Source organism: Struthio camelus, chromosome 1 (assembly GCF_040807025.1).
Source record: "Struthio camelus isolate bStrCam1 chromosome 1, bStrCam1.hap1, whole genome shotgun sequence".
Classification (NCBI taxonomy): domain Eukaryota; kingdom Metazoa; phylum Chordata; class Aves; order Struthioniformes; family Struthionidae; genus Struthio; species Struthio camelus.
In genome coordinates, this window is record NC_090942.1 from 117,291,910 (window position 1) to 117,305,215 (window position 13,306).

Consider the following 13,306-nt stretch of genomic DNA (forward strand, 5'->3'; position numbering starts at 1 on the left):
CTATTAAATTGAGGATCTTTTATTTATGTTTATGGTGATTAGTATCTTGATGCCAGTGTGAGTTCGTTTCAGATTCCCATACTCAGACTGAAGTGTTTACTGGACCAATATAGGTAAGTACAAGCTGAGAGCTTGTAATTATCGATCCTAAGCAAAATCAGTTGATGTTGCCTAACAGTGTTGCTGGGACTTCATTGCCTAATAATGAAAGAAGCGTGTTACAAGTTCCATTGACACAGGTTTATTGGAAGTATCTTATCAGCTAGACTGGAGTGTTTATGCAAGATCATACGCATTGTTAAAGGTAATACTTTTAATGTGGCTGTATCATGACTTCTGCAAGATACTTGGTTTGATGCTACCTGGTTTTTTTTTGGGGGGGTGGGGGGAGGAAGCAACACTGTGGATGATGCTAAACAGAATATTACTTAATAATAAAAGGAAAGGAGTGATTGATTGGTTTCTAGAGTCATAATAGTGGGATCTAATATAGCAGATAGATGTTCTGACTTGGTTACGTAGCGTCTTTATTTCCGGATTAGAGCCTGCGTTATCTAACCAGACACCGAACTGAAATTTTAGCAGCATATAATTTAGAGTATTGACATCTTAGCCATTAATAATTTGAAACTAGGGTTAAAAAATGCTGAGGAGGGAGAAACATGTATTGAATTATAAGTCTACCTTTAATTATAATTGTTCTTTCCTTGTGGAACTGTTCTTCTGGAAAGCAAAATTAAATGATACTAATGGGAGTGGTATCAGAAGATTATCTGTAACCATGGAACAATTATCTCATTTTCCTCGATGAACGGAGGAATCGATTGTGTTTGTAGTTCACAACACTTAACATTCAGCTATGTTCTTTTTGTAGGTGGTATCGCCATATATGATTGGTTATGATGGGAATGGAAAAATCTGAAGGTAATTATTGATCATAATTGTAAGCAACTTATTAGTGCCGTTGCTTAATAAAAATGAAGGCAGCTAGAAGATAACTCTTTATAGGAACCGGGTGACTTTATGTTACTAAAACCAGGTAAAACTACAAAATGCATCACTAGTATTGTCTAACAGTTCTTGAATTGTAAAAAAGCTGTTAGGCAGTAGGTATTAATATAAATTCAGTTTATTCTTTATAGTCACTTTCAGGTTGCCAGTGTTAAAATGATGGTTTAGAAACAGCAGGAAAAGTGCTTGTCTAATTCAGAATAGCTCCAGTGGGGGTGGAAACTTGTGGAAACGTTTGATTTTGTCTGCGTAGTTCCTTCAGCTGCTTGCTACTAATGATCTAAATGAGCTAGGAGTCCTTAACAGAGAAATAAGTAGCGCTATCGGTAACAGATCTGATAGCTTATGACACATTTCTTTCTTATCTTTGCAACTTGCATTATGACCGAAGTGGAGAAATTAGCATTTAGGAGCAGTATTTCTAATATTACATATGCTACATTTCAGGATTCATTAATCAATGTCCCCATATCAGAAGACAAAAGGCAGAAAGAATGCTCTAAATTTTAATTCAAGCAAACATAGAGGGCACTGAACAAACTGGCTCTTAGAAATGAGAAGATTTTTTCTTTGTTTGAAAATCTCCCCCATTTAGAGGGGAGGTATTTGGGGGTGAAAATGTCAGTTTTCCTGCTCTTCCCATTAAGCTTAGCTTTTTCATTTTTGAAGGAGTCTGCAGGAACTGCTTCATGGGACCCGGCTTGGCAAAAAGCTCAGCTAGAAAACATAGAAGTCAAGTAAGTGGGTTTAAAAAATAAATAAATACAAAAATGTAAGAGTAAAAACAGCAAACTGCACATGAAAAATTCAGTCTTAAGGAGTGAGAATGCAAGGGATGAGAATCAGCAGGGATAGGGACATCTGTAGGATGCAGTTCTTCTTAAACTTGGATTAAGACAAAAACAGTAAACAGTCAATTGTAACTTACTTTTCTTTTGCATGAAAGTGAAATTCCACAGTGTTTCATTCCAGAAACTCAAAGCCCTCCCTGTTCTTCCCAAAATGAAATGAACTACCTGTCTCCTAAGGGCTGAAACACATGGCTGCATGCCAGCAAGCCAGCGAGCTTGCCTGTGCAGAAAGCTATATATGCACATTGGGACTTGGATTTACTAATTAAGATCAGTGAAAGGAGGTTGGAGACATTCTTGGAGGATGTGAAATTTGCTATGTAGCTTGAGTCTTTTCTGGCAGTTGTCCACTAAAAACAACTGAGGGAGGTGGTTTGGCTAGCAAATTTGGTAACCATAAACTAATCAATAAGATGACTTGAACTTTATCCAACAGGAAGCTGTAACAGGAGCTTGAATTTGGCCCTCGGGAATTCACAGCCCTACTATGAGCTGTGTAAGAATGAAGGGAAAAATCACTTGTCACGTAGCTTTTTTTTTTTTTTTTTAGCGAGAAGTGCGTCTGTCCCCCTCCAATGACTTTTCAGCCCGTGGGCTAATTACTTCTTAAAGGGCTCCAAAACTGTAAATTTCCACAAGTTGTGTGAAACGCAGTAGCTGAGTAAATGAGAGCTCTCTCAAATTACCTTGCCCAGGCAGGGAAACAAAGCAGAATTCAGCCTTTATGCAAACACTATGCATTGCTAGAGTAGCCCCTTGCTGGATGTTGCTCAACTGGAAGGCAGGGAAACATGGAAGAGAGCTGATTCATGGATGTACATGTCAGTACGTGGATGTGTTAGGAGGGAAAGGCCTCGATTATTTTGGAAAGCAGGCTTCATTAGTTTTGTTGCTTGTGTCAAAAGGAGGACAGTTCTTAGAGAGGTGGTAACCAAATAGAGTACAGTACAGTACTGACAGATCATTTATGACCCTAAACTGAAAATAACAGTAATAGCTGTTACATGAAAACAAAGCTGTAAAAAGCTTATAAAACCAGAAAGGTGGCAAAATAGGGATGATTTTTTCCTTGGACAGAAAGAGAATTAGACCTGGCCAGCAGGTAGAAAGAGGGCAGTTGGTCATTGCCTGGGCCATCAAAGGCACTCTGCGTAGGATTGCAGTAAAACCATCCTGTGTTGAGGGACTGAACGGTCCTGAGACAAAAGTTTTGTGCCAGCCTATAAATACTTAAATTTTATCTTTTTTTTTCTTTTTTGCTCTTTGCTTTTTTCCCTTATCTATGCTTAGTCAGATAGCATTAGGCTCTTTAGACCTCACCATGCAACAGACAAAGCTTAAATGAAGGGGTGCTTTCATTTTGGATTTTTAAGAGAGAGCTGGCTGGAGAGATCAAGTTGAAGGAAGAAATAAAAATCTCTTTCCTTAGAGATGCAAAACTGCTCAAAAATCTCAACTATGAGGATGGAAGTATCATCTAATAGACTGAAAATAAATACAGGTTGAGAACAGATGTTGACTGAAGATGCATGCGAGCGTGAGGGAAGGAAAAAAGAAACTGAAAAATCATCACTGAAAAATAAAAAGCAAGGAAGAAAAACTCCTGATCCAGCCATCTAAGCTCTGAGGAAAAGCAGTAAGAGCTGTTGATGGTGATTGCTGGCAGAAAGCAGCCTGATACTGTAAGCCAAGAGACTGTCTCCTGTTGGATCTGTATCTTAGAAAGGTCACTGTAAATAAACCAGATGGTATTTAAGTAGGTCTTGATCATATCATTGCTATCTGCTAACTCAAACAACCGAAAATTGATTATGTCCTTAGGCATAGATGAGTAAACACATAAATGCAATTCTTCTCTCTCGTTTTCTACAGTGCTCACCTAGAAATATTTCTTTCTCTAATTTTTATGGGCTTCAGTGAAGGATTTTGAAAAAAAATGGTCTGATTAAATTTTGAGCGTCCTGTGGAGGATTATTTTCAATGTCAGCCAACAGGTATGTCTAGTGCATGAATAATCCCCTTGGCCTGGAGAAAAGGGTACTTGCTAACAGAATGTCCTATTGGAACACTTTTTAATGAGGCATTTTAAGCCTTCCTTTCTGAAGCCTGTAACTGTTGGAGAATCCTGTGTTTTGTTTTTAAACTGTGTTCAGCCTTGTGGTTGTAGAGAAACGCTTACTAAAGGGCAGGGTGGTATAATGCTCTCTACTTTTCTTGCAGTTTTCCGTTGCTTGAGCTACTTACCATAATTTTCCTTCAACCGGCATTAAAACGAAAGTTTGGCCAGATGCTGTTTGCTGCAGAGAAACTAGCAAACTTTATGAAAGCTAGACTGAGTTGATATAAATAGTTTCAGAATTACTGGTGCTATTTAATCTCTTAAGCACTTTGCTCCTTCCCTTTCTGTATATAAGCTTGAAAACTGCAATGAAATAGAAGAACTAAAGGCAAGACTATTCTTTTTTGCTGATAGTAGGCCTTAGTAGTGTGATGGCTCAGTACCTGCCCTTTTTCCAAAGGATGGTGGTGCCAAGAAAGCTCCAGGAATGATGTCCTTCTAGGAATTCCAGGTTTTTCCCTTCTCCTGAAAGACATGCTGTGTGCAGACTGATTGTTCGTGGGATATTTCCATCAGCTCTCAAATGTCTAGAAGGTTTTGTCTCCTGCGCCTTTCAGTGTGTTCAGTTTTGTTGGTGGCAAGAAGGCAATCTGTCTTTACAAGGCTTACCTTAGACATTGCAAATGCTTGGTACTCACTGGGACTACAGAACTTAAAAAATCCTCATCGCAAGTCCTCCTGTCAAGGCTGTGGCTGTTCAGCAAATCAGTAATAGGTTTGAAAGTAGCAAACATCACAGGTATTAGCAAGTAAGCTTCTTTTCCCAAAAGACAAGCTCAACTGCACCTAAGAAGATTTTAGTCTGTAATTTCAATAAACATTGCAGAAAGTCTCCTGCCCTAAGAAAAATAGATTTTTTTTTTTTACTGTTGATCTAAGTATCCTAGGATTGCTTTACCTGTCCTCCTCTTTGAGAAGGATTTCTCAAGTCTCTCCTATCACATATTCAGCAATGAAGTGTGAATGCTCTTTTTCCAAAGAAAAATTTTAATATATTTCCTGCTTGTCTGTATATGCCAGAATAGCCCAGGATACTTTACTTTACAACAATTGTTCACATCTTTCCTAAAGAAATATAATCCTGATTTATGCCAAGATCATATGAAATACGTTATGTTCTTGCATGGCAATATGTGTTACTGGCCAGAAGCAGAAATTATTACCAACATATGTTGAATCACTTAGTATATGGTGTTGCAACTGCTTTACGTTTTAATTAAAATCCTGTATTCTTAATATAACATTAAAATGCAATAAATACAGCCAGAAGGACTGGAAAAAAATCACATCATGCAGCCAGCCCTTCAGTATGATAATTGCCACCGATGCTGAAGCATCGTTCCTATATAACCAGAAGAGAGAAAACTTAAGTCCCCTGTGCTCAACTGTCCTTCAAAGAATAGGTGAGTTTTACTGTAGCTCTCTAGTTTTCTCTTGCTAAATTTATGTATAAAGACTTTACAGTTAAAATGAATAATTAAGCTAGAACTTCATGTGGTATTCATCTGAGTAGCTCTTTTGAAGCAGGAGGTCACTGATTGGTTTCAGATTATGGAAAGTTATAATCTGCCTGAGATTTTTGGACTTTATAAGAACTGACGTGGTCATCTGTGCAGCAAAGGGGGGCAGGGGGAAGACTTGCTTTAAGACGAAAAGAAATTTCTTGAAAATAAAGTTGTGTTCCAGTACCAGCTTTTTCCAGCTGATGTCACTCTGACAATGGATTCAAGCGCACTAGACACGAAAGCAGGACTCTAATAAAATCTAATAATGTTCCTGAACAGGGAGGATGCTTATCCTGTGGGTGTGAGAAGGAAAGGTATGAACAGGCACCACAGAGCCGGGGCACCGGCAGCTGGCTGAGCGCGACTCCCGTGTTTCTTTGTGCGTTACAAGCCAGCAGGAGCGGCGCGAGGCTCTTTGAGGGCTATTTCCAATCTGCTCCTTGATCCCCAAAAGAGAGGGGCCAAGCCAATGTTCAAGGCTGTGCCAGGGGATGGAGCTAGCACCGGGCTGGTCTCAAAGGAAAAAGATAAAAAGGGCTGTTTGTTGGTGTGTCAAGGCAAGGAGACGCACGGGAAGAGCATGTGAGTGCTGCGAGGGTTTGGCAACTAGACACGGGAAGTTTCTCGGTGGATCAGATCTCAGTAGAGTCATCAGGCGTTCATATCCAAATATATTAGTGAGGGTACAGCCGGCCAAGAAACACGTGAATGACACGGCTGAGGGTGTGGGGAAAATTAAATCCAGAAAAGAAATGATGATGAATGTTTTCCAAGACTTTGCATGTACCTTGGTCATGTTTCCTGCTGGACCAAAGCCCAGAGAGATCCAATAAGATGACATGCAAATGTGCAAAGGAGCATACAAAAAGCTGGAAAGCTAGTGAAAAGGATTTATCAAGTCAAAAGTAAGGAAATAATTAAAATGTTCAGTCTTAGTATGCAAGGTAAAAAGCATAACGTTACAGAAGATTGCCAAGGAATTGCAAGTAAGAGGTTATTAAAAAAAGAAGGGGAAAAAACCCTCCCTCTTACATTACTAGAATAAAACTTGCCCAATGGCACATGGTAAAGTTCTCTCTTAAAAGACAGCCTTTCCCCCCCCCACCCCTCCTCTGGGAAATAGGCTTAAGTTAGTTAATTGTTTATAACTAGGTCTCTACAAAGCTCCGTGGAGGTGGGGAATGCACTGACAAAATGATCTCAGGGTGTCTGGTCTTGGTGTGCAGGGAGTCTGACTCAACTGCTCTTGAAAACAAGAACTACTCGCTTGTTTTATTGGATTTTTTTTTTTTAATGGTGAAATGCATTTTGCTGTGGTGGCCAGTAGCGAGCTGCCTGTCTGCTGCTGCTCCGTAGCGCTGCTGAAGCTCTCCAGCTGGCTCGCGCATCCCTGTATGCGCTCCCGTCCCTCCTCCTCCTCCTCCTCGCCACTGCAGCAAGGCAGCAGCCTTCCTCACTGCAGACACGAACTGTCTGCTCGGGACTAGGCAAAGGATGCTATGAATCAGCTGAAAATGTTTATTTCCAACCCAGGGTCTCTCACAAGTACATGAAAATTATTCCAGTCCTTTCCAAACAAGCACTTTGGCTTTCTGCTTTGACACACCCTGGAGATGGTTCATAATGGTTTCTGAGCTTTGAGCTGGATTAGAGAGATGATGGTTATCTGAAGTAAAATTAAAATCCTAGCACTTCCCTCTTCCGTAGGGGGCAAGTGTCAGACAGTAGCATGCATCCCAGCAAAAGCACTGGGGAAAGCATTATCCCTCTTTTTACGTGTGATACGGTGGTACATCAACAACACTCTCCTCTCACCAATACTGATTTGTTACGTGACATTTTCAGGGGTGGGCTTGAAGCACTTTGACTGAACTAACGCAAAAAAAATATATGACGCTGCAGGATCTGCATGCCTTGAGTATTACAAAAGTCTATTCTATTTACTGGGGAGGCGCTCTCATTTCCCTGTACCAGGGGGGTATTTCTGCACCTTTCTCTTTGCTAACCCTGTAATTGCTCTCTCATGTCTTTTTCTCGCTCTTAAAATCTTGGGTGTAGGTGCATGACAAGTTGGGGGGGGGGGGAAGCGTACTTTCTCTTATGTGCATATACAAATTAAAAGGAAATTAATAGAAGATGGTGATATCAATAATTTGAAATAAAAATTAGTGTCATCTTTAAAATTCCTGCTCACTTGTGGTTAATTCCATCTTCTTAATGAACTGATTCAAAAGATTTATGATCTTTTTACCTCTGGCTTCAGAAGCAGGGTTTTTTTTTAATTAAAGAAACATTTCCATTACACTGTCGAACAACTTAGTATTTTAGCCCCGAGGAATGGGGAAGCCATAAGAAAAGCAGGGAAGTGACTAGGACCATAGCTTGCAAAGCAGAAGAAACTCCCTGACCTGTCTGGCCAGCAGGGCCACTGTCATTTCCCTTCTGAGAGACCTCAGGCAAGTCCCCTTATAAACATGTGGACTCTGCCTCTCAATTTTAGAGAGAGAGAGGTGTGTGTGTGTGTGTGTGTGTGTGTGTGTGTGTGCGTGCATATATGTATATTTTATATATGTATAAAATAGATATATGTATAGAATATATAAATTATTTGAAATAGCCCTCACAACATGTTCTATTAGGGTTATTTTTTTTTCAGCTAGATCAGTTCTGTGATCCTGTGAATTATGTGTTTCCATAAGCTGTTGTTCGGACCCAGTGGGGAAGATTGCATGGGGCTAGGAACAAATAACTGCATGTGACAAAGGACAGACCCTGCTTAGCTGGGGCTTTGCCACTGGCAGAAATGTCCTTGGAACCATAGCCCAGGAGGCGGCAAAGGGCCGAAGCGGTGACGCACTCGCAGTTCCCAGCGCTGATACCCAAAGGCTTTCCTTAATTAGTTTAATGGAACTGCAATTTGTAAAGAGGAATGAAGGATCATCCAACACTATTAGTTGTCATTAGCATGCACTATATGCAACTGCCCACATCTCCTGAGTGCCAGCAGCTGCTAAAATTAAACTTGGGCTCAGATAGCTGGCCTCGTCATGTCGCTAGACAATCACAGTGGATGCTTCTTGCATCAAGTTTCATGAAAAGTGGTAGGTGGTTTGTCTTGGTGTCTTGGCACCGAGTCCTGCACGTGCTGTATTAGAAGGTGTAGGGATGTCACACATACAGCAATTGGAAGGCAAAAACATCTTCCCCCTTCAGATGCTTTTGCCTTTTTTGTTTTTCCCTAACTGATGCTGATTGCTGTTGTCAGGAAACGTCACTCTGGAGATGCCAGAACCTATAATTCAGTAGCCAGTAGCAGCCACTTCTTGCATTCGGCGCCAAAACAGGAGGCCGGATTAGTGGATGCCTACAGAGAAGTTAAAATGGGATAGCTATTTGCAGATACTGATTCACTCGAGTGCCTCAGTGAGCAGTAATTTAGCGATACAGGAGTCTCACATTTTGTAACGATTATGGTTTGAAGAGAGAAAGGACCTCCCCTAGCTTTCCCCCACCATGCTAGTATTTTGTTCAGTTAAAACTACGATATTTTTCATTTTCAGAGTTTCCCACGCTGAACCCCAGGATGGCGCTTCCTGGCTTTCAGGAGCCCTTGCTCTCCGGACAAGCCAGCCTCGCAAAACCAAATAGATGCCTGCGCGCATTACTTATGCTGTTGCTTTCCTTATGGCTCGTCTTGCAGCCTTCTCCAGGCACTCGTGTCAAGCAGCACCGACAGGCTGAGACCATGCATGAAAGCAGCATGACACAGAAAAACTGATACTCAGGCAGGTTTTTCACAGCATTTGTAGACCGGAGACGGTTTTGTTGGGATGAAGGTCATTCCCTTTCAGCTGTGACTGGGTAGAGGCAGGAAAGCAGTGTGACGTGCTGGCCTCCTGGTCACAAGGAATTAATAAACCCTTGCTAGTCCTTTTGGTTTCAGAGGGTTTTGCATGCAACGACATGCAAGTATAAATCACTTCCCTCCTTGCCCCTAAAATAGGAGGCAAAATCCAATCACGGTTATCCTGCTCTCCTAAAAGTCCATTATTTCTGATGAGTGCCATGCACAGACAGAAGCCAACACGCCCCCTCAAGCCTTCCCAGCCTTCATATATGCTAAAGAGGGAAAGATAAAGGTTTTCTCTTAGCAACCTGTTGTCATATGTCTGAGTAGGGGCTGCCTCAGCAAAATCTTTGCTTCTGACACCTCTTAATGGGCATCGGGATAGCCTAATCGCTTCATCTTTTCTCTTGAGCGTACAAGACAAAGAAAGACGCTAAAGGGATAATAAAAATACTCTCCCACACACATAAACTGTACCACATAATAATACTTATTATGCTGCAATATCTGGTTAGAAATTTGTTGAAAAGAATGATGCAAATTATTTAGATATAACAGCTTGCAACCAAGATCAATTGAGCATTGATCGAATGATGCTGAAAAGACTGTGTAAATCATGCGAGAGAAGGACGATAAATACCGGTTGCCAGAGTTATCAATCCTAAAAGCATTTCCTCCAACTGAAATGAGAGAACCCAGCAATGCTTTCAGGCAGCAGCCTGAAAAAGTGTGGCTAGGAAACATTTCTTCAGGATGCATAAAAAGCATATTTTTCAGCCAGCGGCGAGATGAACGCGTGGAGTGACCCTCAGCCCAAGCAGGGGCTGTGAGTCTGGGCGACGCGGATGCCCTCAAGCTGCCATCAGAAAGAGGGCTGCTGCTGCAGCCACGGCCTGCCACGAGGAATTGTTCACGTAGCTCTCCCAGCCATACTGGAAGGCACGTGGACACATGGACCACGTCAGGAGTGCTTTTTCATATCTACCTTTCATTACCAGCATCAAAGAAAGAAAATCAATGGTTTTGTAAATGGGGGGATACCATCAGGGGTCTCTAGTCGGAAGCAATTGGATGCTTGGATGACTTTTACACAGCTTATGCTGGCTATTTTTTTTCCCCCTCTTTTCCCCTCTGTGCTGTGAAATTTGACAGCTCCACAGATGACCCTAATACTGACCAAAAGAGCCTTTGCTTGAACTTCAAAGTGCCATTTAGACCTCTACTGGCATTACACGCAGTGTTTTACAAATATACTAGCAAGTTAGTAGTGAAAATAGCCATCTCCAGTGGAGGTTTGTTTCACTAATAAAACTGCAATTTGATTTGTTACAATTGACGGTTTCTGCTCAGAAAGGCCCACTCAAGACGGGAAAAGCAACCACCGTGCCGCGACAGGTCGAGAACTGCTGGGTACCTTATGAAGGGAATTAATGCTCGATGCTAATTCATCCGCTTCTCTGTTTGCGTGCATGCTCTCCAAAGCGCCCCGTGGTTATTAAGATACAATGCAATTTTTTCTTAAGTGTGTATTTTACATTCAAGTGGGTTTTATGGGCTTCTGGTGAACCCGCTTGATAGATTCTGCATGCATGCTTGTCTGTGAAAATAGCTGAAATAATGTAAAAGGGTCTGTTAAATAAAACCTCATTGTAATCAGTCTATTTGAATTTTTTGTCCAAGAGTGAAGAACAGACGGTACCGAGAGAGCCAAAAGGTGCGTCTGGAAGAACAGCCCGGGAGGATGCAGGGGAGGTTTGCTCCAGCCCCACTGCTGAGCAGCTGGGCCAAAAAAGCCCAGGGGATGAGGTTGGATTGTATTTCAAACAACTGCATAGCTTATCCTGAATGAAGGCCAAGGGAATGGGTTTTCCCATGCAAGCAAAGCTCAGAAATGCTCACTTTCTCCCCCAGGTGTTACACCTGGCTGGAAGAATTTTTTTTTTTTCTTCAAAGAGAATGACAACACTTTGTGTTGCACCACCAGCTTATTGGAAGTGACATACTGATTACCAGAGAACTATTTTCCAATGTTAAAGCTTTGAAGGGATTTATTTTATTTTGAAGCTACATAAATACGTCCCGTTGGCTGCGATGCCGCAAACGGCAGACCTGAATTTTATGTTACCACCCAGTACTGTAGCAAGAAATTTTTTTTTCCTTGTTTTAATATCATATGATCATGGGAAGAAGATCAGACGTAACAGTCACGTCAAACTTGGCTTCCCCGTCACCCTCAGGCCTCCGCTCAGTCTCCTAAGCTTTATTTCCATCTCTGTTATGGCCTTTGCAACCTCTCTGGGGTGCTCTAAGAGTTAGTTAAACAGTAGGTATCCATCAGTCTCAGAAAGAGCAGTGAGAAGCTAATGAAGGCTCAGTCCTGAACCCCTGTCAGCAGTCCTTGCAGTCGCACACCCTCCTTGCTGTATGGCCCTTCGGTTTTCCACTGGGGTCGACCACTTCTCAAACAGCAAAATTCCACCAAACCCCAGTTTTGCTCTGCCTGACTTGCTAACGCTGCTCCCCACGTAGGAGGCTTCATAAGGCTTTAAATGATTCAGCAGCTTATTTCACACCAAGGCAAGCCAGCCTGTTAAATACTAGGGAATAATCTGCAGCAAATCAGTCTGAGCATTACAGTAAATGTGTTTTCAGTGTACCTGAAAGCCTCCTACCATGCCCAATTAAACACACCAAACAGATGCTATTGACGCTCATTTATTACTAGAGTCAGGCCTCTGCTGTTGTGCCGCTTTCTAACACTTTCCTGCAGTTCTCCTCCGAGCCGGAAGTCCCAAAAAATAAAAAATAGAAGCAGTTCTCTTTGAACTGACCTGAAGCTTTGCAAGGCATAATTACGCCTGCTGATTTCCTGCCTAAAACACAGCCTGGAGGCAGAAAAGTGCAGGGCTCTGCTGGCTGTCTCCCTCGCAGCCCCTCTCGCAGGTGCTGTGGGCAAAGGGCAGAGGCCAGCAGTGGTGGAGAGGCTTCGAAGTCTGTTGCCAAACTGTGAATCTACCCGTCGTCGTGCGCTGCTTGGTCATATCACAGTTTCTTTGTAAGATTATAGATTTTTCTGGACAGAGGAAGCGTAGTCGATCTCAAGCTACCTGCTTCAGTAGAGCATCTGATACGATTTCACCTAGGAAATCTTTAGCCAAGCTAGAGACACCAGAGAGAGATGCCCGACTTTTTGACGTTACGAGGAGAGCTGGCTCGCAGGAACGGGGCAGGCTGAAGGACAGGGTGTCTGCGCCGGCGGAGGCGGTCACGGCGCTGCCGAAGAACAGCTTTTGGACTGGTCTTTTAAAGCTTTTCACTGCGTTAGGAGACATCGTCAAGGCAGAGGAGGCTACGACACAGGGAAAAATCCCAGGAGAAGGGGGATGAAGTTCAGGAAGTGCAATGTAAAAGCTCAGGCCCTTGTTGTGAGACCCTTGCAGGAGGAAAGCCTCCTGCAAGGCCACGACTGCGGGAGCAGGGGGACGGGCTGGCCCCAGCAGCACACCTGCACACCTCTTAAACACGTGCACACTCCTTGCACACCCCCTGCACGCGCATGTGTGCACCCCTTGCACACGTGTGCGCCCCCCGCACACCCCCTCAGCTTCCCGCAGGGCCCGGCAGAGCCCGAGGGCGGCCGCAGCGACAGGTGCCACTGCCCCGCCGAGCGCTGCTTCTTCTGCCTCTGCCACCGCCGCGATGCCGCTACTCAGCTCTGTTTGCCGTGAGTGTGTGCAATATCATTTCACCTCCCGAGGAGGCTCGTCCTGCCTCTCTTGTGAGCTTTATGGTGATGCCTCTATGGCCGTGTCCCCGCGACGCCGGAGCCGCCCGCCTCCGAGCCATCTGGGTCCAGAAAGGGAGTAAGCCACCACGTGTGTCGCAGGCCTTGGGGGATCAGCTCTGCAGAGGCTCGATGCTCCAAAATAAATCAGAAGGTGCGGGGAGGCAGAACCAGCCCAGCCATGAAGGG